The sequence below is a fragment of the Petaurus breviceps genome, unplaced genomic scaffold, assembly GCF_028583685.1.
Source record: "Petaurus breviceps papuanus isolate PSGF00001 unplaced genomic scaffold, PetGlider_PUasm1.0 126, whole genome shotgun sequence".
Classification (NCBI taxonomy): Eukaryota; Metazoa; Chordata; class Mammalia; order Diprotodontia; family Petauridae; genus Petaurus; species Petaurus breviceps.
This window is the reverse complement of record NW_027185655.1, coordinates 1,766,049-1,778,360: the sequence shown is the minus strand read 5'-3', so window position 1 is coordinate 1,778,360 and position 12,312 is coordinate 1,766,049. Positions and strand designations below refer to the sequence as shown.

Sequence of the window (12,312 nt, the reverse complement as noted above, 5' to 3'; positions counted from 1 at the left end):
CAAAAGAAAGATAAATAATTGGAGAATAAATTGGTCATTGTTGTCAATATTAATATAATAGAAATTATAAGGCTATAAAAATTAATTTACAGATTAAGGGAGCCAAGAGTAGCTGAAAAAAAAGTATAGAAGGGTTCTCCTTCACAATTCCTCTACACAGACCTAGAAAATGCACCAAGACAAAATCCTGATTGGGAAATCCAAGAAAAAAAATCATCCCAAGTCATTTTTCCAGCCCATGTCAACATAGAGAGATAGAGAGGTCTGTGGACACTGGAGATTGTTCTTCCAGTTAAAAATGGCATTCCATGAAAATAGTGACAGGTTGAGCTTTCAGCTCCACCAATCACACAAGTGCTTTTTCTTTTTCTTTTTTTTTCAATTTTAAATAGATTTCATTCTCCAAGACAATTGCATTTCCACTTGTTTACAGTACTGATAAAGTGCAATGTTGTTTACTTCTCTCCCTCTGCACACATTCAAGTATTCAAAATGCACAGATTTACACAGTAGCTTAAATGTTACTTTTAAACTGCTACTGCCTTGGCTACAAATTTGAGTCCTTCAATTTTTGAAAAGCTGTGTGGAATGCTCTGATGTGTTTAGTCGACCTCTTCAATGGTGGGTCCAGAAGAAGCACCTCCAGATGGGGCTGCTCCACCCCCTGGGAACCTCCTGGCATGCCTCCTGCACTCTGGTACAGCTTAGTAATAATGGGGTTGCAGACCTTCTCCAATTCTTTCTGCTGATGCTCAAATTCTTCTTTCTCAGCAGTCTGGTTCTTATCCAGCCAGTTGATTATTTCATTACATTTGTCAAGGATCTTCTGTTTGTCTTCATCACCAATTTTGCCTTGCAGTTTTTCATCCTTTACAGTTGCTTTCATGTTGAAAGCATAAGATTCAAGAGAATTCTTGGAAGACACCTTGTCTCTCTGCTTTTCATCCTCAGCCTTATATTTCTCAGCCTTCTGGACCATACGCTCAATGTCTTCTTTGCTCAGACGTCCTTTATCATTGGTGATAGTGATCTTGTTCTCCTTGCCTGTGCTCTTATCCATAGCAGAAACATCGAGGATGCCATTTGCATCAATGTCAAATGTTACTTCAATCTGAGGAACACCCCTGGGTGCTGGAGGAATTCCTGTGAGCTCAAATTTGCCAAGCAGATTGTTATCCTTTGTCATCGCTCTCTCACCTTCATAAACCTGAATAAGCACACCAGGCTGGTTGTCTGAATAGGTGGTAAAAGTCTGTGTCTGCTTGGTGGGGATGGTGGTATTGAGTTTGACCAGAACTCCATGTAATAAGAATGTAAATTTTAAAGATCTTCCCTGCCCCTAGGCTAATGTGCACCTGAAGCCTGGGGTGGGGGAGGCTTGTTTTTCAGTAGATACTTCTTGATTGGCCAGTGGGTCAATAAGGTTGTTACATTCTCTGAGCCAGGAGAAGGCTATATAAGCCCTGATGTGTAGCTTTGTTTTGGGACTCACTTTGAGAAGTGTTCTGTGATTTGATCTGAATTCTGGGAAGCCGTTGTTGAGAGTCCCCTGGCTTTGAAAAACCCAGACTGGGTATGGATGTAATGGTTGGACAGTTTGGAAATCTGTCTACTTGATGTTTCTGTCTTGATAATTATGCCTGTATACTTTGAGGTTCAGGGTGCTGACCTTTTCTCCTGAACAAGGTAAACGATATATGTCTGACTGATTAAAGTAAGCTTGTTAACCCATTTTGAGTTGCTTTCCTTTAACAAAGCAGATCCAAGAACCTGTGGTAGCTGCAAACCCTGAGGACGCTTGGGGTGCTTGCTGCTACACTCCACCAGCAGTTTCAATTCCAAGGGAAAGAGGAGTGACATCCAACAAAAGCAAGTCCTGCACATTCTCAGATTTATCTCCACACACAAGTGCTTTTTCAAGACAACCCTAATACCTGTATAGGCATCACAAGAATGGGTGTTGCCTCAAACAAACTGAGACCTGTTAAAGACCTTAGCTTGAAAAGGCCAAGGTCCCCCACTGCATTTGGGGCCATCTCTAGTCACCCTGATTTATATCTTGCCACTGGACCCAGATGACTTCAGAGGAAGAGAGTGAGGCTGGTGACTTTGCACAGCCCTGCCTCACTTAAATCCAATTTATTTGCAAGTCAAGACATCGCCCTCCTGATGTCATTGGTCCTCTTGGAGAAAGAAGGACGAATAACAAGAACAAAGTACTTTATGAGTATTTTCCATTTCACCAGGCAGACTACTGTCGTTTTTATAGTTAATGTTTAAGGTTTTTCTTTCTTTCTTCCTTCCTTTCTTCCTTTCTTTCCTTCTTTTTCTTTCTTTCTTTCCTTCTCTCTTTCTTCCTCTCTCTTTCTTTCTCCCTTTCTCTTTCTCTCTCTCTTTCTTTCTTTTCTTTCTTTCTTTCTTTCCTTCTTTTGCTGTGAATGCACACGAAAAATGCAATGACTTAGCAGTTTGTTGTGACTGCCTTGATTCCTACTAAGGTGCCAACTGTTTTTACCCCCACCACTGTTTTTGCACCCTAAGGGCAAATGGCAGCATAGTTGTTCCAGAATAAACTATGATTTTTTTTAAAAATCCAACACTTTGGATATTTCAGCACCACTTGTGTTTATGGACAAGCATTTGCATAAAAGATCTTTGAAGACTAGTTGGTCTTGGTGTCAGAGGTATATAAGCAAAACAACAAATCCAGCCGTATCTGTAGCTTCATCCATTTGTAAGGCAAAAGTACAACTCTACAGAAGAGACATTAACTCAGTCTTCTGTTTACAGCTAAATTTTCAATTCACTAGCCTTGGAGTCTCTGGAAATCTCAGACAGCCACTCTTGGGAGAATAAGCAAAAAAGGCAAAGAATGTCTCAGTATTATTGTAAAAAGAGATTTGACTTTGCAGACCCCCTAAAAGCATATTAGGGACCTCCAGGGGTCCTAGTTTGATATACTTTGGGAACTGCTCTATTAGGGTTCAAAAACATTACACATTCAAGAGAGTAGATATATTAAATGGCTCTTTTATGGGCCATGATGAAAGAAAAATTACATTGAATATAGGGCTGTTGAAGAAATGTAAAATTTGATAACCTAATCTTAAAGAAATGGTGGTCAAATCATAAAAATAATCAATAGTTTCACTATAGATAATGACGATAGTGAGACAACAAACCAAAATTGTGGGGATGCCGTCAAAGCGGTCCTTAGCGGGAAATGTTTATCTCTAAAAATTTTCATCAGTAAAAAAGAAAAAGAACAACTCAATGAATTGGGAATACAAAGAAAAAAAAAGTTTAAAAAACCCCAATTAAACACCAAAACAGAAATCCTGAAAATCAAAGAGATGAAAAAAATTAAAAGCAAAAGAACTGAAACAAAAATTCAATTAACAAATAAAACTAGGAATTGTTTATTTTTTTAAATAGATAAACCTCTAATTTGTTTTTTTAAAAGAAAACCGAATTACTACCATCAAAAACAAAAATGAAACCAATGAAGAAAAAAATAAATTCTTAGAAATATTTCACCAATCATGACAATAAAACTGACAACATAAATAAAATGGACGAAGATTTATAAAAATATTAAATACCCACAACAAGAATTGTAGTACCATTGCTGTTGCCCAATTTTCTCCGACTCTTCATGACCCCTGTGCTCCATCCTGTCCATGAGGTTTTCTTGGCAAAGATACTGGAGTGGTTTTCCATTTTCTTCTCCAGTGGATGAAGGCAAAAAAAGGTTAAGTGACTTGCCCAGGGTCACACAGCTAATAAATATATTCTGAGGCTGAATTTGAACTCAGGTTTTCCTAACTCCAGTGCTCCATCAACTGCACCACCAACTGTCTTATATTAGGCTCTTAGTAGATGTTTATTGACTGATTGATTAACTGACTTAACCCAATCTCTGGAAAAGAAATTAAACAAGTCCTAAGTGAACTCCCAAAAGAAAAAAAACCGACACCAGATGAAGAAAGAAATTCTACCAAACATTTAAAGATTGATTTCAATATTATATAAAGTACTGGAAAAAAAAATAAGAAAAGTGGCTTTCACTAAATTCCTTCTACAATTAAAAAAAATGAATTCTCAACACTTAAACCAATGAGAGTCAAAACAGAAAAACTATGGACTAACATCCTTAATGAACATTGATACAAAAATGTTAAACAAAATGTATTACAAAAATTATCCAAAATGATCATGTTGGATCTGTACTGGAAATGCAGGGCTGGTTCAATTTATACAACAACAATACTGTAAAGACGAATTTGAAAGACTTAGAAATTCTGATCATCATATAATGACTACTTACAATTCTAGAGGGCTCACCATGCAACATGCTACCCACCTCCTCATAATAATGATAGCTAACGGTGACATAACTCTTCCTATGTGCCAGGCATTGAGCTAAACCCTTCAAAAATATTATCTCAGATGGTCCCTCACAATGACTATATACAGGGCAAATTGGGAGCAATCTGAGATGGAAGTCACAAGGCAGAAGGTGGGATTGGAGGTAGGAGGCCAGCAGGCAGAGGGACAGGGTCTGAATCAGTATTCTAAGGCATAGGAGATCCCCAGTGAAAAGGAAAAGAATTCGGATGGTGAATGTCTTTAGGAGAGGACAATGGCACAGGATCGTAGAGTTAGGTGTGACGTGTGATAAGGCTGGGGAGGTAGGAAGGTGCCAGGTTGTGAGGGCTTTTTAAAAGCCAAACCAAGAATTTTATATTTGATCCTGGAGATAACAGGAAACCAATGGATTTTATTAAGTGATGAAAGCCTCCATGAGAAAGCAAATTCTTAGAGAACAATGTTTGGGAAAACAGATTCATATCTGTCTCACAAGAGAGTGGAAGCGATGGGATCCCCAGCTCTGTTGCCAGCTCCTGGCTACAAAGTCTGTTATGGTTTCCAAGCATCCTTTCCTCTTTGACCCCTGGCCTGGTTTCTCTTTCCAAGCAGCTCCAGCCCCGCTTGCTATGGTGGAAATGCCATTGTCTCCTCCCACTGGGGTTCTTCCTTCTCCCCCATGGTGGCAGCCCCACTACTAGCGCCACCCCCTCAGCCAGCTCCTTACCTTCCACACACCATTTGATGTATGGCTTCTACTCTCCATCTTCCCTGATTGACTGCATATTAACCATGGGAACTGCTAAGCTTTCAATCATAGTCTTATGACTCTACAGAAAGTCAGTAAGAAAAATACTGGGGCATTTACCAGGGACCAAACCCCACTTGTAGCAAGGTTAATGGATAAAAGTGTGGCCATCTTACTTGTGGCTCAGCCTTCTACCTGACTTTCTCTTTTTGAATTTTATCCTGAGAATGACCCAGGGATATTATTTGATATGTGCTTTCTCATTAATAAAAATGTGACTTTTTGTATTAATTAGCTCAAGCCACACTCCAGGTCATTCAATATTAGCTATTTAATGACCTACAAAGTTTTCTTTCCCAATAATAATCACAATTACATACAAATATTAACCCAAAAAAAGCAATAATAAAGCAAATACATAACTATTTTTAATATTTTGGCTACATAAAATTTCACAGAGTAACCCTCCAGTCCTCAATACAACACAAATTAATTCACTCCATTAAATCTCAAGTCTTCTCGTTTCTCCTTAAGGAAATTGGACCTGTAATTTCACTGGTATAAGAAACTTCCTGAGGAGAAAGCTACCGCTACAAATGAAGGGAAGTTAATTTCAGTCTCTCAGGAAATAAACTAGTCCTTTTTCCTCTGTCCTCTCTTCCGCGATCACAGGAAACGATTGTTCCAAAATACATTACACTTGCCATCCCTCACAGAAACCTCATGTTTCTCTATAACCTAACACTTAAGAAAGTTCTGACCACAAAGGAGATTCGTCTCACCTTCTCCCACTGTCTTCTCTACAGAATTCTCAAAGATCCTCGTATAAACCACAGACAAAGCATACCGTTCCCTGATTCTATGAAGACAACTAGTTCACAGCAAGGCACTTTTCAATTGTCATTTCAAAATTGCCAGGACAAACTGCTTTTCTTCACTATTTCATTTCGTTCTTAAAGATACAATAACAGTATCTGGAACAGGAGTTGTTAACACGGAGTCCACAAATACACCTCAGAGGATATCTGTGGTCTTGGATGGTTGATGAACTACATCTTTTATTTTCACTAACCTTTAAATGAGATTTAGCATTTCCTTCATTAGATTAAAAAAAATTCAGACATTTAGTAAAATTCATATTGTGACACACTTCTGCAGATAAACTTTTCAATGCCAGAAAAGCCATGGTCATTTAGTCTAGTTCGCCATTTCTGTAGGTGAGGTATTCTGGTTTTAACACAATTAACAAGGAAAATGGTCTTGGACTATAGTAGTTTCCTATATGATTTAGTATTTTGCTTCAATCTGGCAACCTGGCTTGAGCAAGCAACTTAAATGGTTGTTTCGTATGACTTGTTTGTCTTGTCTGACCTTAAGAAAGCTCATGTTTGTGAAAGGCTTTGAGAGTAAGTAAAAGGGTGAAACAAGCACGCCAAAGCAGAAACCAACCAGGATTTTCATGAGATCACACTGAAAGCAAAAATTAACTACGCACATTTGAGACAAATATAAAATGAAGCATGTGAAAATGTATGTTTTAAAGACTAGTGCCAATTAATAATGTTCTTAACTAGTAACAGGTATTTTAGAAGCATCTCTGCCTTCCTTTAGGATAGAAGTGGCTTGTAGAATCCCAAAGAAATGTAAATGAAGGGGCAGTCCACAAGTGGGGGTGAGGAAGGGGGAATAACTGAGGTGGTCAGCCATGTACAAAGTCCAGTGAATACTATTAGAGGAATTCATTCTTAAAATGACAAAGTGCCAATCTAAACAAGCATTACCTAGCTAGATGAGTTAAGAGTTCAGTAGTATACCCAAGGATGATAAGCATTCTTGGGTTGTGAGCAGTGTATCATTTGGATGTGTCTTCATCCTCCCTCCCCTGGTCACCGTCCCTGGATCATTTGTGTTTTTACTTCATGTTTTTGACTCAGTTCATCAAATGATTTAATAAATACATAAACTTTGCTACTGGATGATGATTTGGCCACAGCAAATTTTTTTTGAAAAGTAAAAAATCAATTCATCTGACCCTCCCACAAACGATTCTCATGTGACCTGCCAACATCCCATTTGCATTCTCGACAGACAGTAAAATATCTCATCACAAGATGGTGTCGGAGGAGTCAATCATAAAAAACACTGCTTTGGCCAAGCAACAGTTGTCTGGCTGTTTCCGCCATCTAGTGGCTACATGACATATCGTTCCCTCAAATCAGAAATAAATTCCATTTAATTTGATAAACATTTTTTTTAAACCGACTTCATGCAAAGCACTGAGGAATTTTAAAATATGCAATGCAATGTCAGTCTGGGAAGGACTCAGGAAATGATGGAGCAGTAGAGAGCGCCAGGTCTGGAGTCAGCTTAAAAAATCCAACCTCTCCCACTTATCTTTGTGACTTTGGGCAAGTCATTCAATGACTTGGCTGCAGTTTACATGTAGCACTTCAAGGTGGGCAAAAGCATTTCACTTTGATGCTCACATCAATGCAGGGAGGTGGGTGCTCATATTATCCCCATTTCACAGATGAGGAAACTGAGGCAGAGATCAAGTGATTCGCCATGGGTCACACAGTAGGTGTCTTACATGGAATACAAACTCAAGTCTTACAAATCCAGGAACGGCCTGGACCTGGAGCCAAAAACCACGTGGGTTCAAACTCTGCCTAAAGACACTTTCCATGAGCTGGGGGCAACTCACCTAATCTTTCTCAGTAAAAGCTTCTTCATTCACAAAACAAGGATGATAGCACCATCTCAAAGGGTCTATAGGGAAGATCAGTGATGCCATACTCAAATAGAAACCCACATTTTGGCCTAGAAAAACCACAAATTAACATTATCCATGTTTTATTGTATTTTTATTTATTTTATTAAACATTTCTCAATTAAATTTTAATATGGTTCAGTAGTTTTACCAGACTACAAGTCTGGAATGAGCATATCTTAAAACACCTCCTATGTGCCAGGTATTACAAGGCAACATAAACAAATAAAAATGCAAAATAAATCTTATGGGCAGGACAGAAGAGAGATTAGCAGCTTGATCAGAAGTCTCATGAAGATGGCACAAAAATATGTCAAAACTTTTTATTTTTACTCTCAATCAATAAGCAAATTTTGGAGGTTTCGTATTTCATTTGTCCCCAACTAAATATAAAAACAATGCTTAACATTCGTTTTTAAAAATTTTGAACTCCAAATTCTCACCCTTCCCTCCCTTTCATTCCCCTTCATTGAAAAGGCAATTTGATATAGGTTATATATGTGCACTCACACAAAATACACTTTCATATTAGTCATGTTGTAAAAGAAAACAGACCCAAAAAAAAAGAAGAAAAAGGGTTTTCTGACATCTGCTTCAATCTGCATTCAGACTCCATCGTTTCCTCCTCTGGAGAGGGGCAGCATTTTTCATCCTGCCTTTCAGAATTGTCTTGGATCACTGCATTGATCAAAGCAGCTTAGTCTTTCACAGTTATGCATTCATACAATATTGTTATTACTGTGTACAGTGTTCTCCTGGTTCCTCTCATTTCACTTTGCATCAGTCCATGTAAGTCTTCCCAGGTTTTTCCAAAAGCATCCTGCTTCTTATTTCTTTTATCATAATAGTATTCCATCACAATCATGTACCACAATTTGTTCAGTCATTCTCTGATGGTCATCCCCTCCATTTCCAATTCTCTGCCACCACAAAAAGAGATGCTAAAAATAGTTTTGTATATATAAGGTCCTTTTCTTTTTTATCTCTTTGGGATGCAGTGGTGGTACTGCTGGATCAGAGGGTATGTACAGTTTTGCAGCCTTTGGGCATAGTTCCAAATTGCTCTCCAGAACAGTTGGATCAGTTCACAATTCCACCAACAATGCATTAGTATCTCAATTTTCCCACATCCCAACAAATCTGATAGGTGGACAGGTGGAACCTCAGAGTTGTCTTAATTTGCATCTCTCTAATCAACAGGGATTTAGAGCATTTTTTCATATGACTATAGATAGCTTTGATTACTTAATCTGAAAACTACCTGTTCGTAATCCTTTGATTACTTGTCAATTGCTTATTTCCATAAAGTTGACTCAATTCTCTACATACTTGATAAATGAGGGCTTTATCAGAGAAACTTCTTATAAAATTTTTTCAGTTGATCTCTACAATTACTATTATCCATCCTGTTTCCCTGTTTATTGCTTCTTTCACCCAGTCCATCCTCAAAAGTGTTTTGTGTCTGACTACTGCCTCCCCCAATACTCCTTCTCTTCTATCAGCCTTCTCCCCTACTTCCCTTACACCTTTCCCCTCCTATAGGGTAAGACAGATTTCTATACCAACTGAGTTTGTGTGTCATCCCCTCTGAGCCAATTCTGATAAGAATAAGGTTCCTGTCCTCTCTTCCACCTTCCTCCTCTTCCCCTCAAAAGATCTTCCATGCCTCCTTTATGCCAGATAATTTACTTCATTCCAGCCTCCCCCTTTCTCCTCCCAGAGCATTCTTCTTTCTCACCTTTTTTCCCCTACATATCGTTCCATCATATTCAATTCACAACCATGCTCCTCAGTCTATATAAACACCTCCTAACTTCCCTAATGATGAGAAAGATTTTAGAATTTACAAGTATCACTTTCCTATGTAGGAATGTAAACACTTTAACCTTATTGAATCCCTTAAGATTTATCTTTCCTGTTTATCTTTTAATGCTTCTCAAGTCTTGTATGTAAAAGCCAAATTTTCTATTCAGCTCTGGTCTTTTCACCAGGAATGCTTTAAAGTTCTCTATTTCACTGAATAACCATTCTTCCCCTTGACAGATTATACTCAGTTTTTCTGGGTAGGAGATTCTTGGTTGTAATCCTTCATAATATTATATTCCAAGCCCTCTGATCCTTTAATGTGGAAGCTGTTAAATTTTATGCTATCCTGATTGTGGATCTATGATATTTGAATTGTTTCTTTTTGGTTGCTTACTATGGTATTTTTCTCCTTGACCTAGGAATTCTGAGATTTGGTTATAATATTTCTGGGAGTTTTTATTTAGGGATCTCTTTAAGGAGGTGATCAATAGATTCTTTTAATTTCTATTTTGCCCCCTGGTTCTAGAATATCAGGGCAGTTTTCCTTGATAATTTCTTTTTAAAATTAATTTTAAACTTAATATACTAAAACTTAAATACACAATAAAAGAAATACATTATAAACTTAAATATTAAAATTAAAATATAAAATAAGGGGAAAAAAAGCTTTGCCATGTGCACAGAACATAAGAAAAGATTCAAAATATAACAGCAATAAATTTCCATTTCAAGAAAAGCTTATATAATAAAGACTATATTCAGAACTATACATCTTTGCTTCTTTGTGTGTTTTCTTTTGTTCTCTGCTGTGTACTTTTTACTTTGTTCTTTTTTCCCCTTTCTTTCCCTCCTCCCCCAAGGCTACAATGAAGCAGATATATTTTACACACACACACACACACACACACACACACACACACACTTAATAATTTCTTGAAAGATAATGTCTAGGCTTTTTTTTTTTCCTGCCATGGCTTTCAGTGTCCAATAATCCTTAAATTATCTTTCCTTATTTCCAAGTCAGTTTTTTTTCCAATGAGATATTTCACATCTCCAATTTTTCATTCTTTTGATTTTGTTTTATTGCCTGTTATATCTTAAAGTCATTAGCTTTCAATTTTAATTGCTCAATTTTAATTTTTAAGGAATTATTTTCTTCAGTGAATTATTGTACATCTTTTCCCATGTGACCAATTTTACTTTTTAAGGAGTTCTTCTCTTCATTTGGATTTTTGTGCCTCTTTTACCATTTGGCCTATTATAGTTTTTAAGGTGTCATTTTCTTCAGTATTATTGGCAACTCCTTTACCAAGCTGTTGATTCTTTATTCATGCTTTTCTTTCACTGTCATTTCTTTCCCTAATTTTTCCTCTACCTCTCTTACTTGATTTTTAAAATCCTCATTGAATTTTTCCAGGAATTATTTTTAGGCCTGAGATCAATTCACATTTTTCCTTGAGGCTTTGAATGCAGCTTTTTTGACTTTTTTTTTTTTTTGCTCATTTTTTTCTGCCTTTTTCTATGCTTTCATATCAAAGTTGGGCTCTGTTCCCTGGATGGAGGGGAACTATCCAAAGTTTCAGGGTTTTTCGTGTAGTTATTTTCAGAGCTACTTCTGGAGGTCTGTAAGCTTTCAGTTTTTCCAAGGCAGTATGATCTAAGGAGAGGTATGTTCACTTATCTCCTGGCCTGCACTCTAGTCTGTGAATGACCACAAGCACTCATTTCTGTCCTGGAACTGTGACCAGGGTTCCCACCCCCCTGAAGCCACTCTTCCTCCTCACCCTGGGCCTGCAACCCAGATCTGAGTATGGGCAATGCAACAAGAGCCTGTGCCCAGTGCCAGCACAGGGACCTCTATAATTTCCTTCTAACCAGTTGTCCTAGCCCCTTACTGTCCATGGATGGAGAGTTCCAGAAACAGCCACTGCTGCCATGATTTGGTTGTTCCCAAGGCCTGTTGCTGATTTGCTGGGGTGTGGCCTAGACTCCACTCTCATCCTGGTGCAATAGACCTTTCCTACTGATCTAAGTTGTCTTGGGCTAGAAAATTTTTTAACCGTGTCCTTTTATGGGTTCTGTTGCCCCAGAATGTTTTGAAGCAATTCTAAAAGCTGTCTGGAGGGGAATTTGGGAGACCTCAGGTGAGTCCCTACCTCTTCTCCACCATCTTGACTCAGCTCCCTCTCCCTCATCAATAAGCAATTTCTTGATGGTCTACTACAGGCCAGGCACCACGCTAGGTCCCGGGAACACATACAGAAAAGCATGTATAAAGTATGCACTGGGGGAGGACAGGTAGCACAGTAAGAGCACCAGCCCCAGAGTTGGGATGACCTGGGATCGAATCCAGGCTCAGATACTTAGCACCACACCCAGAAATAACTGGCCGTGTAACCTTGAGCAAGTTACTTAACCCCAATTGCTTTAAGAAAATAAAAAAATAAAGTATGCACTAGGTAATTTTCAGGGGATTAGCTCAGGAAAGGCCTCACAGGAAAGGAAGAGGGGAGGATGTCATGAGAAGCCATGATACCTTCCAAGTGCAGAGCAGCAAGGCAGATCACCAGACCAGGCCTCTCTCCTGCCACTGCACAGTTCAAGGATTAGCCTTCCTTTC

At 38.3% G+C, this 12,312-nt stretch overlaps 1 pseudogene; it reads right to left on the bottom strand.

The window, feature by feature from the left end:
• Window positions 1–358: 358 nt before the first annotated feature.
• On the bottom strand, window positions 359–1,307 carry LOC138163782 (heat shock cognate 71 kDa protein pseudogene; annotated as a pseudogene).
• Window positions 1,308–12,312: the final 11,005 nt, after the last annotated feature.